The 14,411-nt window shown below is 37.4% G+C and overlaps 1 pseudogene; it reads left to right on the plus strand.

The window, feature by feature from the left end:
- Positions 1-11,998: 11,998 nt before the first annotated feature.
- Positions 11,999-13,506, plus strand: LOC122795983 (annotated as a pseudogene).
- The last annotated feature ends 905 nt before the right edge of the window (positions 13,507-14,411 follow it).

Consider the following 14,411-nt stretch of genomic DNA (forward strand, 5'->3'; position numbering starts at 1 on the left):
ACCGTCTCAAAACTCCAGCTTTACTCTGTAGCATATCGCCTACTTCAAGGTGATGTCTGCCTAACATATAAAGCTATGTCAAACCCAGAGCTGTTGGACATGCTACACCTAAAGAAATCCCAATCCCTCTGAGCTACATGCTCTAGGGACCTAAACCTTGTCACCACAATAAACAGGACATGCTAGAGGGATAGATTCCTGTCCCAGAAACTTCCCATACTCTGGAGCAAGCTACCCATCTATGTCAAGCAAAGTTCCTCATTATCACTCTTAAAGAAAAATCTTGATGAGTGGATGGGAAATAGGAAATACACCCCGGGGATCACTTTTGTGGCTCTGCTCGACAGGGGCACAGGAAAATAACTTTCTTGGGTGGCTTAAACTAGGAACCCTTGTTGGCTAGGCTTACTTAGGCCCTTGGGCCAATAGCCTAGTACCTACCTATGAACCTGTGTGTGTGTGTGTGTGTGTGTGTGTGTGTGTGTGTGTGTGTGTGTGTGTGTGTGTGTGTGCACGTGTGTATGTATATATATATATATATATATATATATATATATATATATATATATATATATATATATGTGTGTGTGTGTGTGTGTGTGTGTGTTTGTGTGTGTGTGTGTATACACACACACACACACACACACACACACGCGTTATAAGATTAGTTTTGAAAGAGCTTATTGACTAACTTCTCATTGCAAAGGGATGGCTATTTTGTAATTTTGGAAGGCATTGTGCGGTGTATCTGTCACAATTTTGGGGGAAGGTTCATTTGTTGTCAGGTTTTTGCAACTATTTGGTGTATCTGGTTTTCTTTTAGTTGTCATACATGCAACACCTACACTGAATGTGCCTACCATGCTAGGATTAAGGTATGATAACAGCATTTAAACAATCTGCAAAAGTTATTTACTTATGAATCCCTTGCCTATATTAGGATTGAGGTATGGTACACCAAAGCACCTCACCCCAGCACTTGAGCAATTTGTTGAAAAGTAGCTGCGGACTGCAATAAAGAAACAGAGCTGCCATAGATATGACAACATTATTTCTCATTTGGAAACAGAATTGAATAAGTTGCTACATCTCTAACTTTCAGATAGGTCATTTGAAACAACTTAAAAAGGTACATTTTTTACTACCAAAAAAAAAAAAACATAAGCTTGGAAAAGAAAATTCCTATTTTTAAAACAGTAAGATCTTATACATTGCATCCAAAATTCATCAAAATCGTTGTATACCTCAACTTCTTTACACTCTCGCAAGTAGGTTCTGTTAAGTGTGTCATATGTGTACATCATGTTGCAAAAGGGTTTATACTGAAGTTGATACTTCTGCAAGTACTATACCAGAACTAATGGGCTAACATTAATAAAAAATTTATAAAAAATAAATAAAATAAAATAAAAAAAAAATAAAAACATTCACTTTAAGAGTTGTGTAAATGCTTATGAAATACCACAGAGCCTCAGAAAAGGAGCCTCAGTGACTAGTATTTTGAACATCATTCTATATCATAGTCTTTACTTCCATGAGCAGCATTGTTAGAGTAGGTAGTTTAGAATGAACTTGGAGAGATATTGCAGCACCATAAAAACAAATCCTGTTAGAGATCACTTGTCACATCAATTTAGCTTATTCACTTTGACACTGAATTTATCTATGCCTGGGCTAAGACCTTCTGAAATTAAGACATATTTTAGTACTTAGTAGCAGATATGCAGATCTGGCACTTAAAGTTTCTGGCTCTTTTGCCTCAATCTGTCCAGAAAATAGATAAGTTGAAATCATGCTCCAGTATGGTAGCTCCTTACAATAGAATATCATGATTTTTATTAACTAATTCTAGCCCTTCAATCATTTCATCTTGCGCTCTCTGAAACATTTCTGGGGGTGATGATATTTTAAAAGGCGGTCTCAAAAACCTGAATCTACCCAGTGGGATGTTAAATGTATAAAGGTTTGAAACAGTTTTATATATTCTAATCTGACAAAATCCTTGATTAATATCTATCAAAAAGGAAGCACTTCGAATTATGAATTACATATAACTGTCATTATTTGGTCAATTGTTTGAAGTGGATAATATTACTTTTTAATCAAGTTCTTTCAGACCTGAGGGTCTAGACATTTTCTAAGCTTGTCTTGCTTCATCACTATCACCATACTGTTTACCCTTTAGTCAGTTCTAACTGCTTAACAATTATACCCATAGAATCCATGTGTTTAATTTCTTGTTTAATCCTGCCTCAAAAGGCTATTGAAACTCTCCTTGGTTCAGGTATAATGGGTACTGTCTTAGGTGAAATCCTAGTACAGTATTCTCCTGACAGACAGCCTAAACCAATCATTAAATCAGAGTAACTGCAAAATATCATCACTGTCTTCAACATTCTGTCTCATGGAGTCTATATGCTGGATCAGTATTTGCAAATTCTAACCATTCATCTTGCATATTCATGCATCTCTCCACAAAGCACATTACCTCAGCACAAAAGCTCTTAACAAGTGCTTGAGCAACATGGGATTTAAATAAACTAGGATCAACAAAATAAAACAAGCACTTTTATAGGCTCGTATGTTAGTACTAGGTAACTGCCTTTATGGGCCATTTTAAGTTTAGTCAGTTACCCCATGTGTGAGTCAAGCCCTGCAACTTGTGTCTGGATGCCAACCTCCTATACACAATCCTATACACACATTCCTATACACAAACCCTCACATCCCTTTACTTATATGTCCTCACTCAAAAGTCTGTCCACTTTGAGAAATGATGGGTCTTTCTGTACAACCTGTGAATCTTGGTGGCCAAACAACACACACACACACACACACACACACACACACACACACACACACACACACACACACACACATACATTCACACACAGATATTTCATACCTAAATGTATTGCCAGAAAGGATAGCAATTAATAATTATAATAATAATTATATGAAAAACATACCTCAAGCCAACATTCTCAAGCAATTCCAGTTCAAGAAAGTCAATGTGTACCGATTCCAGACTTTCAGTGAATCACTGATAACTGAAGTTACACTTGCTCATAGTATTAATGCCTTTATCAAATTTGTTTAGAACTTATTTCATAAGAGAAACATACACACTGCCATTGCCTCTGTCACTGTTAGCTTTCTCTTTTTATATTCTTTTTACTTAACATTTTAAAACACAGTATCATAATGACTCAAAAACATACAAATATTTTTCTTTTTCTGTTGTCAACCCTTGTCGTATAATGATGTGTACAAAAGTACACCTTGTATAATAATGCTTAACATAAGTATCTTTGTATACACATATTCTAACAGTCAACACCATAATATAAATTCACTCTTTTGTTTTCTCTCATCCTCCACTCTCTTGGGATAGACTATCACCTTATTTTAACTGCAACACCTGTCAGTGTATGTTCTCTAATGAGCCATAAGACAGAAAATGTGGCACCAACCTTACTTCCTAGAAATTGGTGTAATCCACATATGAATATTTTAAATTTTATCATCTAGTATATCTTGTAATTTCTTCTATTCTTTCCTCACTCTTTCCATGGTTTTCTTATCCACCTGCTCTGAAAGTACATGCCTATATATTCTCAAGGTGTTGACCTTCACCGTCTCGTCTCTCTAACGTATCCGACGAATCCAACATGTAGCTATAAGATTCCCTAAACAGTTTCCCAGATGCACTTTCTCCTGCTCTTTCCACATTACCACAAGAGTATGGTCATCCAAGATTTCAGAACTTATTTCTCTTTTTCCCACTCCTCTATGCAACTATTCCATAAATGGTTAACTGCCTGGAACTCCCAACACATTTATGCAGATTTTCTGGCTCTTTCCATAGATTGAACATTTCCCCTTCCCTCAACCTTCCATCATCTCTATAACTGTAGGGGAGTTCTAAACAATTTATGCAAAAATCTTATGCTGTATACTGATCCCATATAATAGGTACAGATTTCAATTTAAGATATCTTTTCAACACCTCCTTCCATTCCTCTTCAGACATAATTATACTCTCCACTGGTCCCCGCCTCCTTTTTAATTTCTTCATCCTCTCAACTAACCTTTCAGATATCTTTCCATATTTATGTTTACTTGCAAATTCCTTCCTTTATGAGCTTCATTATCCATCACTTCCTCCTTTAGATGGCTCCCCCTGCAGCTCATTTCAGTTATAGGCTTTCAAATAGAACTAGATCAGGCTTTGTAGTATAGCCAAGGTAGAACTCACTTCTTAATAGTATATAAGAAACAGAATAAATGGTAGTTCCAGAAGAATTTTTAATATGTTTTTAATTATTTTGTGGATCACAAAGGCCCCCTTTCAAGCCATGACCTAGATCACTAAACCTAAAAGTATACAATATTAATTACAGAAGTTAAGATCACATGATATGAACAAGAAGAGTATAGTACAATCTACTGCATATGCACAGACACAAATATAAACAGAGTAACCACTAGTAATGCTCAATACTATGTTCCAGAATGCAGGCTTGCAGGGTATTACTAACATAAAGTTTTGGGTGAAAAGTAGACTGCAAAATGCAGTATGTATATATTCACATATAACTGGAAAGTAAGTTAGGTTATACACCCAAGGAACTTACAATTTCTTGAGTTTTGCAAGTACAATTTTAATTGATTTGGAGAATAAGGAAAAAGTAAGAAATTGACAAACGGTATCCAAATATGGTGATCTAAGTGTGAAAAGGGTCTGTCCGCAAAGAAACATGAGAAATGTGGCTTGTTGAGATGAAGTGTGCTAGAGCTGGGCGATCTAAGAGATTTGAAATTCTGTGACACAGCAATTAGCCAGAAAAGTATGTTGCAGTGGTCCAAGAAGAGGGGGTCACATGAAAACGTAACAGCAATAAAAGTGATCCTAAATTAAATAGCTAGCCATCTATCCTGTCTGACTGCATGTCAGACAGTGAGCCTGCCCTGTTTTATTAGCATGCTGCTAATGCTGTTATGAGCCTGCCACATTTTGGTAAGAGGTTGTTACTGCAGTTACATTTACATGCATCCATTATTAAAATAAAATAACTTTATTTCCAACATTTTAGATGTGAGTAGAGATAGACAAAGATAGATCAAGACAGATCCCAAGATATGTTATAGCTTGTATCAGCTTCAGTTTACCACCAACAGATCTCAGTTGTTATTGTTCATTCTAATGTCCATGTGAGTACAAAAGACCAATTGGCAGTCATTCAAACAATTAACTTTTACTCCTTTCATCTCACAACCATTATGCAGTTAAGCTATTGCAGAACTGAAAGAGATGTGGATGGTGTCTGGAGAGCTGCTAGACTCACAGATAACAATATCATTCCTATAAAATAATATAGTGTTTGTCTTTTGATACCTAATAACGGAGTCAATATAGATGTCAAAAGCAGTGGTCCTAAGATGGATCCCTGGAGTATGCCTGACTGATCATGATAAATTAAAACTCAAGTGAAAGGACAATGGCAAAAATGCCTGCCATGAAAATAATCAGAGAACTATTTTAATGAGGTGGAGTTACAACTGTAAAGCGAGAGTTCTTTAATCAGTGAGAAATGGTTAACAGGGTCAGATGCCTTGGCGGGATCAATGGAAATGTCTGATGTAAGGTTCTCTGTGTCCAAGGCATACTAGGGGGTCCTACAGAGTATGAGTAGGGTACTGTTGGCACTATGACCCTTTCTGAATCCATGCTAATGGCTGGAATGTAGGCCACACTCTTTGATGTGGACTTTAGCTGTGAGACAGTATCCTTCTACAAGATTTCCACAGGATGAAACAGCAAAGCAGTAGGCCATTAGGATTCAGGAATAGTGATGATCCCTCTTTAGGATTTGGGAAAATGTGCAGCTTTCCAGATTTAAGGAAATATACTACTGGACAGCAAAGCGTCAATGATGTGTGCAATTAAGAACAATGTATTCAATAATGATATGGAACAGTAAGGCAAAAGTGCTACCATGAGATGGTCTACAGTAGGTTTTCTGCCTTTGGCAGATAAACACTTACCATAATCTAAATTATTGTCTACCATTGTTCTGAGATCATTAATGTATGTGTCATTTTTTTCTAGTTTTGACCATTTCTTTTATAATCATAATTTATGTCCTTTTTGCTAGGTCTTACGAGATTATTAATGTTGTACCAAATATGTATTTTTGTAGACCATCTTAAAGCATTTTGATATCTTTTATATATGAATTATGTTGTCCATTTTGTAGTCACCAGCATATTTGGCTATCTATAGCCCATTTATCCCTTTTATCCACTGAGACAGGCAGGTAACATCCCACATTAAACTGTTGTGTCTTGATGTTTAAATACTGCTTCACCCTTTGAATTACATGTGTGGTGATAGTTAGTATTTTTAATGTATCAGTCATTCCTTTATGTGGAATAATGTTTAGTGTCTTAGTAAAACCAAGATAAACGGCATACAATGACAGCCCTAGAATATATGCTGCTGTACCTCTTCAGCGAATGTAGAAAGATGAAAAATGCAGGATCTCCTCTTGACAAACCCATACTAGTCCATACATAACAGAAATGTGTCCCCTGTGTCAGCTGTTGAACAACATATTGGTTGTGGAGTCTGCATGTCCTCCCCGCGGTCGAGTGGCATACGAAAGACATGAGTGAATGGGTGTACCTTCGTTGAAGGTTGGGCATCAAGCTGGCACCTCGACACCGTAAAAATCTACTGCCAATCATTAGCGGACTGGAGTTCTGCTGTGGCAACCCCTAACCGGGAAAAGCCAAAAGAAGAACATTTGTTTGACATTTAAAGCTTTTAATTTGCCAGTCATTCCCTTATATAGAATGGTGTTTAAAACTCTACCAATTTCAACATTAGCAGTATACAGTGGCTCAATGACACAGAAGAATAAAACCTTACTTCACTTCATATAATCTGTGTTCAATTAACAGCACAGATACGTGAGGGGCCACAGAGGGAGGATGGCCCCCTGTGGTATAAGGAAGATGTAGTCCACAAAAATCATAAAAATTGACAGGCAAAATGAGGCATAGAGACAATAAAGTGGACTGTTGAGGATAAGGAAGAAATTTGGTAACATTGCCATTACACAAGAATTCCACAATGCCTAGAAAGAGGATATTCAAAAATATTAAGAGAGAAATTTGAGGAAAGAAACATACTTGTACAAGAAAAACTATCAGAAGCTACAAATAACAATGTATGTTTTTCAACAGAATGGATCAAGAAAATATATACAGACAAAGAAACACTGGGATGCCTGGAAAAAGAAACAAGAGAGGAAGAAAGGAAGTAGAAGAGTATAACAAACAAAACCCAGGGCTTCTTGAAAGGGATAAGAAAAGAAACATGAACACAGGAAAGAAAAAAAGATTTTATATTGTGCTACATATATGCAATGGAGAAAGCCAAATTAATCAGTACAAAAATGCAGCTCCAAAGATATTTGAAGAGAAATACAGGCAACGGCACTAAGGTATGGAAAAATAAGAAAACAAAGGTGGAATGTAGAAAAGAGGATTTGTAAGGTAGAAGTTAAACAAATAAAAACTAAAGTTAAGGATTATCTATGAAGCAAAGATGAAGTGCAGAGAATCCAACACAGATAATGTCATAGCATGATGGAACAATGGGTCCCCAGATTAAGAAGCAGCAGGTGGAGAGGGAGGCATCTGAAGATGATTTTCTACATGGTGATACTCTCAAGCTTTTCATAAGAGACCAGTATGAAAGTTCAGTTGAAGTTGCACGGCAAGAGGAGGAGGAGGAAACAGTGGCAACTGTGACACAGGTATTGTTGTGGAGGGATGTGCCAGTGGGTTCTCATATGAAGGAGCAGCAAAGGAACAAGGGTGCATCTACAGAGGATATTTCAAAGGAAGTTAATCTGGAACTTTCTGTAAAATGCCCATAGGAAACTGATAACAAAGAAAATGATCTAAGGGAAGTTCTGCTTGATTTAAATTGATACATATTCAAACCAAAGAAAGAAATAGATCACAGAAAGAAAGACCCAAAATATTAGAAGACTGGTAAAACAGAAGAACAATGCAATCGGGAGCAGTGGCAGATTTAGGCATGGGCGCAGGGGCGCGCACCGCCACCTTTTGTCCATTAGAACCTTTATTCTTCATTTTTTAAAAATGTACCTAAGTTACGTTTTTTTTTTTTTTTTTGAGCTGTCATGTAGACAAAAATTTGAAATTATCATATGACTGCTACCATACATTTTTTTTCAGTTTGGGTTACTTTTTCTTCACAACCGATCAATGCTGTGAAAAATCACGCCTAACTCAAATACATTGGAGAAGCGATTGGAGGTTGCAGAGTCAGATGATTTATAATCTCCTCAAATGCTCCTCCAAATATATCGTTGTTGTAGTTGAGTTACGTGCGTTTTGGTGAAATGAGCATCATGTTGTGAGAGAAGCTTGCGGAATAAAAATTCTAAGAAGTCAGACTGTGCAGAGTGATTTCTGAACTCCAGCAACTGTCTGTTCCTGGTTGACAAGTCTGTGAGAGGTATTTTTCTTTTTTTTAATTTTTGGTTCAACCGTTGAGAGCCCCAATTAATTATTCAATTTTATATTGTACCTGGAAAGCCCAAGTGGACATAGGTCCTTTTAAAAGGTCTCTGATATCTGTTGAAGGCAGGATGATTTTTTTTTCTTACTAATGAGTAGACCAAAAGAGCTCATTTAAGACAAAGTGGGTAGTTTTGTATGTGAATTGGGAGAGGGGCACTTTGCTTACTATTTTGGGTCAACAGAAATTAACCGCCAATACAATAGCACTCAACAGTCCATCTTCACAACGTAGAACGAAAGGGCCAAATTTGAAATGCTTACTAACAGCTTCCAACTAGGAACTCTACACCACAGTTGCATTATTTTACTTCATGCATACGGAGCATTCCTTTGATGAATTAACACGATTATAGCCATTAAACAATCTAATAACACAGTGTATTCCTACACAGGTCTAACTTGAAAATAAACAGATCTCACAAGGCTAAGAATGAGGACAAAAATCATAGCAGTTGAGAGGCATGTCCTTCTTCTTTTTCCTGGTTAGGGGTTGCCACAGCAGATCATCTGTCTGCTCATGATTGGCAGTGGAGTTTTACACTGTTGAGTTGCCAGCCTGGTGCCCAACCTTCCACAGAAGGCACACACATGCACACACTCACACCTAGGGCCAATTTAGAGCATCCAATTTACCTACTGCATGTCTTTGGGATGAAACCGGAGCACCCACAGGAAACCCACGCGCCCACAGGGAGGACATGCAGACACTGCACAGAAGGCACCCCAGCCAAGAATTGAACCGGAGAACCTCTAGCTGTGAGGCGGCAATGCTAACCACTACACCACCGTGGCCGCCCAGTTGAGAGGCATGTCCTACAGTATAATATTATTCGCATGGATTTTGACACTGAGTTCCTTCAAAAGTTGTCAGAACCACCATTTTTCCACATCTACTCAAAAAAAAAGCAGATTTTAAAATTGTATGATATGCAAAGGCTTGATTAATTTTACACTAACACTCTCTCCCGAAAAAAAAAAACTGATTCTCTACTGACCAATAAGCATACAACAAGCAATCATCAAATGTTTTCTCAAAGGCTTGATTCATTTTACACTAACACTCTCCTCCGAAAAAAAAAAACAGATTCTCTACTGACCAATAATCATACAACAAGCAACCATCAAAAGTTTTAACTTTGTTTTTGCAGAACCCTTGACAAGCTCTTCTTTGGCTAAGTAACCTAAGAGGACATTCCCCAACCAAGTCACACTTCCCTCAGAACAATTTTTCTGTTAATAAGTAATTCACATATAAAGCCCCCTACATGCCTTTTATTACTAAACCCTTGAAGTAATCTTCCAAATAAACGCATCAAACTAATAGTCCCGCTCCACACCTAATCTTCCACTATCTACTACACACCTTGGTATGAAACGCCACAATAAGAAAACACGCCGACCTCTACAACCCCTACCTTGGATGCTTCACCTTATAAGTGCCAGTCTCCTCAGGTGACAGGTGATTCAAAGAACATAAACAGAAAGAAGGGCTGTTTCAGGTGCACTGCTTGAGGTTCAACTCATGCAGCACAAGGTCAGGATCAGCTGCTGTGTACGCAAACTTCTAAAGCTCCCACGGTCCTTAGGATGCAGGCTTTAAAAGGCGAACTGCAGTATGTAGTGTGGTGTAAACAATCAAGAAACAAGCCTTTCCTACATCCTCAGTTTCTGTCCCTTATACCGTCTGCTTCCCATTAATTAATAAGGATACAGATGAGCTTGTGGGCTGTAAAATGCATGCTGGCCATATTTTAGGTCAACATTTGCATTTATAATACAGTTAAACTGATATTAAGAACTGCACCTTTGAAAAGTGAGTTTTACTTGTACCTGTTATAATAATAATGTATTTTATTCTGGATTCTTACTTGCTTCCTCAGATTTTTGCTGAAGAATGTACATTAAGATGCAGCCGTGTGTCTTAAGTTTTAGGTTCATAGGTTTCCTCATGGTATTTTGGGGCATAACTTATTACTACTTCAGAAAAATGGGGAAAATGAATAAATAAATGCAAATGGATGCAGCTTATTTTAGGTGGGTGGGTAGAGAGCTGTTTTTCTCTTCCTTTGTGCATGCTCACCTACCATCATAAGGCATGTTCTTAACTGCGGCCAAAACAGTGTAAAACGTATTTATTGTAAAATATTTTCCGCTATATTTGCTAAAAGTCTTTTTTAATATCCTGACATCTGGTATATTGTTCTGTAATTCTTTATCAGTTGTTCTGTAGAGTAATAGCTGGCATTAGCTGTCAGATGAAGAAAGTTTCTAAAACGTGTTCTTTTGTTGGGGAATTGCTTGTGTCCAAATCAAATAGCCGCAGGAGGGGGAACGTGTGGATACCTATAAGTTTTCTGTCTCCAAAAGGAGGATTATACCTATCAATTGTCACTGATTTTGATATGGATTTTAGCTTTGTCCCTCTTAATACCTCCTAAACCTGGTGACTTTTGGAGGAACGGTGGTGAATTGCATTTACTAAATACTAACAATAATTAAGAGTTTTAGACTTTTTCCTTCAGAAAATGCATATTAACTCATGTTCTCCTATTCTGTTAATGTCTCAGATTAATAGTGCGAATATTTTAAAAGTCTCTCTGATTTTTTTCTCTTTGTCTCTGATTCTGTTGAAATTTGTCCCTGAATGGCTGAGAGTTAAGCTGTCAGTATAACAGGAAACAACTGGATGAAATGCTGAAACTCTTAATAACTTCAACTAGGATTCGTCTTCAGTATAAACATTTGTTTAGCGTGGATATTTGTTAAAATATGCTACTTATTAAAATAAGAGCAAATGTGTGACAGATCGGTGTGGAACATGGAAAATGGACTTTTTAAGAATGAAAGCGATGAACGTTTCTAATAATGATAAACAGTTAATAGGTGTGTATATATTTATATGGTACTCACTCAAGAGCTGCAATGTTCTGGTGTAAACACCATTATTTACTTAACATCCATTGCCCTAAATACTTACATAAGTGATCCAACTCACACACTTCCAAGTGACGGTTCCAGCAAGTTCATCCTGCGAAATTACATCTGATGACATCAGAATGTGTGCTTTACACAGTTAAACTGTTATTCTCCATGTTGTCTTAAACTTAATTAGACTTGTCTTATAGCTGAAAAAGGAATTACATCACCTTGTTTACTATTTCTGCTAAATGTGTATAATATCTGTATGTGTGTACTGGAAATGCAAGCACAGGCCGAACAAACATGTATATGTCCGTGTGTGTATGTATGTATGCGTGTGTGTGTGTATATATATATATATATATATATATATATATATATATATATGCATACTATTTAAACACAGATATATATATATATATATATATATATATATATATATATATATGTTAGAGGGTTGCAGTTTGTGCTGGACTTTATCTACACATTGTGGCTGTCCCTCTCCATGGATACTATAGAGGAGACCTTGTTGGTAGCTACTTATTTGCAAGTGATTGAAGCCAAAAGGCTTTGTGATAAGTACCTTATAAGCCATCTAAGCCTGGGCAACTGCTGTTTTTCTGTAAATGTAGAGTACATGTTTTATCTTGCAGATACCCTTGCCTCTATAGAGAAGTTCATCCTCCATCACCTTTGGAGACTTTTGGAGTTTGACCTTGACACCATAGGTTTGCTAGAGTCGAATGCCGATTCCATGCTTTTTGTAGTAATATCAGAAGACATTACAAATGTCAAGAAGCTTTCCCTGCTAACTTTAATTTTGGAGTGGCTAGACTATGACAAAACCCAGTGTCAGTACAGCAGCCATTTGTTAAGCCGGGTCAGGTATGGACTTATTCCACTGGTGGACCTCACTGCTCTGTTTTATGAATATGAAGCTCTCCAAACCCCACCAGTTAAAAGTCTAGTGTGGGGCGCAATGGATTACCATAATGCTGCGCACAGGCAGCCTCTTATGCAGTCTTTGCAAACCACTCCAAGAAATGGAGGGGATCATTTTAGTCAGAAGGGAAACAGATATTTGTTACCGAAATATTTGCCTATAATCCCAATAAGAAAAAATGGAGATCTGCCAGCCAGGCAAAAGAAAAGGTACAGAATCATTGTGTTTATGTAATTGGAAACTTTCTCTACATGCTGGGAGGAGAGATTGCTGTAAGTGAGGAGAACAACCGTGAAAACACAGTTACAGTAGTTACTAATGCGGTTTATCGCTACGATCCTCAGTTTAATAAGTGGATGGAGCCTGCCAGGATGTTAGAAAGAAGGACTCAGTTTTCATGTTGTGTCCTACAAGACAGGATATTTCCTGCCGGTGGTGGGCAGGATGAGAATGAACAGTTGCACTCATCTGTTGAGGCTTATGATATCAACGCAGATGAATAGAGGAAAATCACAGATCTGCCCCATAAAATGCATGGACATGCCAGCGTAGTCTGCAATAACATTATGTCCTTATCAGCAGGCAAATACACTGGCCAGTTAAACCACATCAGTAAAGATATGCATTTCTATAATGTGCCGGGAGGTCACTGGGTAAAACATGCACCAATGACAATTCCTCGGTTTGGCCATCAAATAGCAGCAGTAGAGCAGACAATATTCACCTTCTTAGGGATGTATGAGCCTTTCTGTGACATAGAGAGGTATGACCCTATACAGAATCAGTAGACCCGATTAAAACCCCTACAGTATGACCAATTTTGCTATGGCATGGCAGTGTTGGATGAAACTATTTACTTGATTGGAGGCAAGAAATGTGAAGATTCACAGCAAGTTCCCACCAAAAATATCATAGCTTATGACATTTCAGGTGACACCTGTGAGGAAATAAGCAGCCTTCCCATCCCCCTTTGCAGAATACAGTGTGATCTGCTTCAGTTCAGCGAGCTCACAGATCTCTGAAAGCAGTATGCTGCAAACAGACATTGCATTAGGCAAACAGTTAAATGAGTTTTTATTTATTAAGGATGATATTGTAGAAAGGGATAGAGTCTGACATGTCAGATGTCTACATTAAGTTCCTGTGCTTCACTTTCTTAAAAGCAACTGTGTGTTCTGTGTATTCACAGTTTTGATGTTTGTGTATGTGTATCTGTATGCGTGTGTTACATGCCCATTATAAGCTGCACCTCTTTAGTTGGTTAACCAGTAATGTAACCGCATATATCACTTTGTGCATAATAGCCCTTTGTGCTAACACACTTGTATTCATTTAATTACTGTCTGTCTGTTCTCGGACATGTAAATTGTATGGTGTTACGTCTTTTTAACTTTATTGCTGTGTTAAACAGTGAGAAAGAGTTGATTCATTTTTTGATTAAATAATTGTTCATGCAGACTGACAAAACTGTCATAGGTTCATAGGTTAGTTCATAGGTTCATCATTTGAGAAAAAGAAAAAAAAAAAGAAAAACAGCCATTTGGTGTCACGGAGTCAGTTACCTCTTCCAAAACATATGTGTACATCTTGGATTGTATGGTGTAGCTACATACAGGTGCATTACAGCTAACATTCCCTGACATGTATGCTGCCGTGACATCTAAGTTCAGTTTTGATGGATCTCAGGGCTGCTTAGCGATCCTTTACTGGTAGCTAAATTGCTGTTCACTCTTAAATTTGGTAAGCATTTTCATATGCTGCTTGACCATATTGAAAGTGTTAGACCTTCATTCTGCGCGAGTGAACAATTTGAGTAGTTTTTTTAAATGGTTTAATCCAGCCTTTGGGAAATAAGTGGTAGATTAGCTGCCATGGGAGTTTGATATCTAACATGAGCAGGTGCATTTCTGGAATACCAATCTGAAAC

This window comes from Protopterus annectens, chromosome 2.part2, assembly GCF_019279795.1.
Source record: "Protopterus annectens isolate FY-2018-M chromosome 2.part2, PAN1.0, whole genome shotgun sequence".
NCBI lineage: Eukaryota > Metazoa > Chordata > Ceratodontiformes > Protopteridae > Protopterus > Protopterus annectens.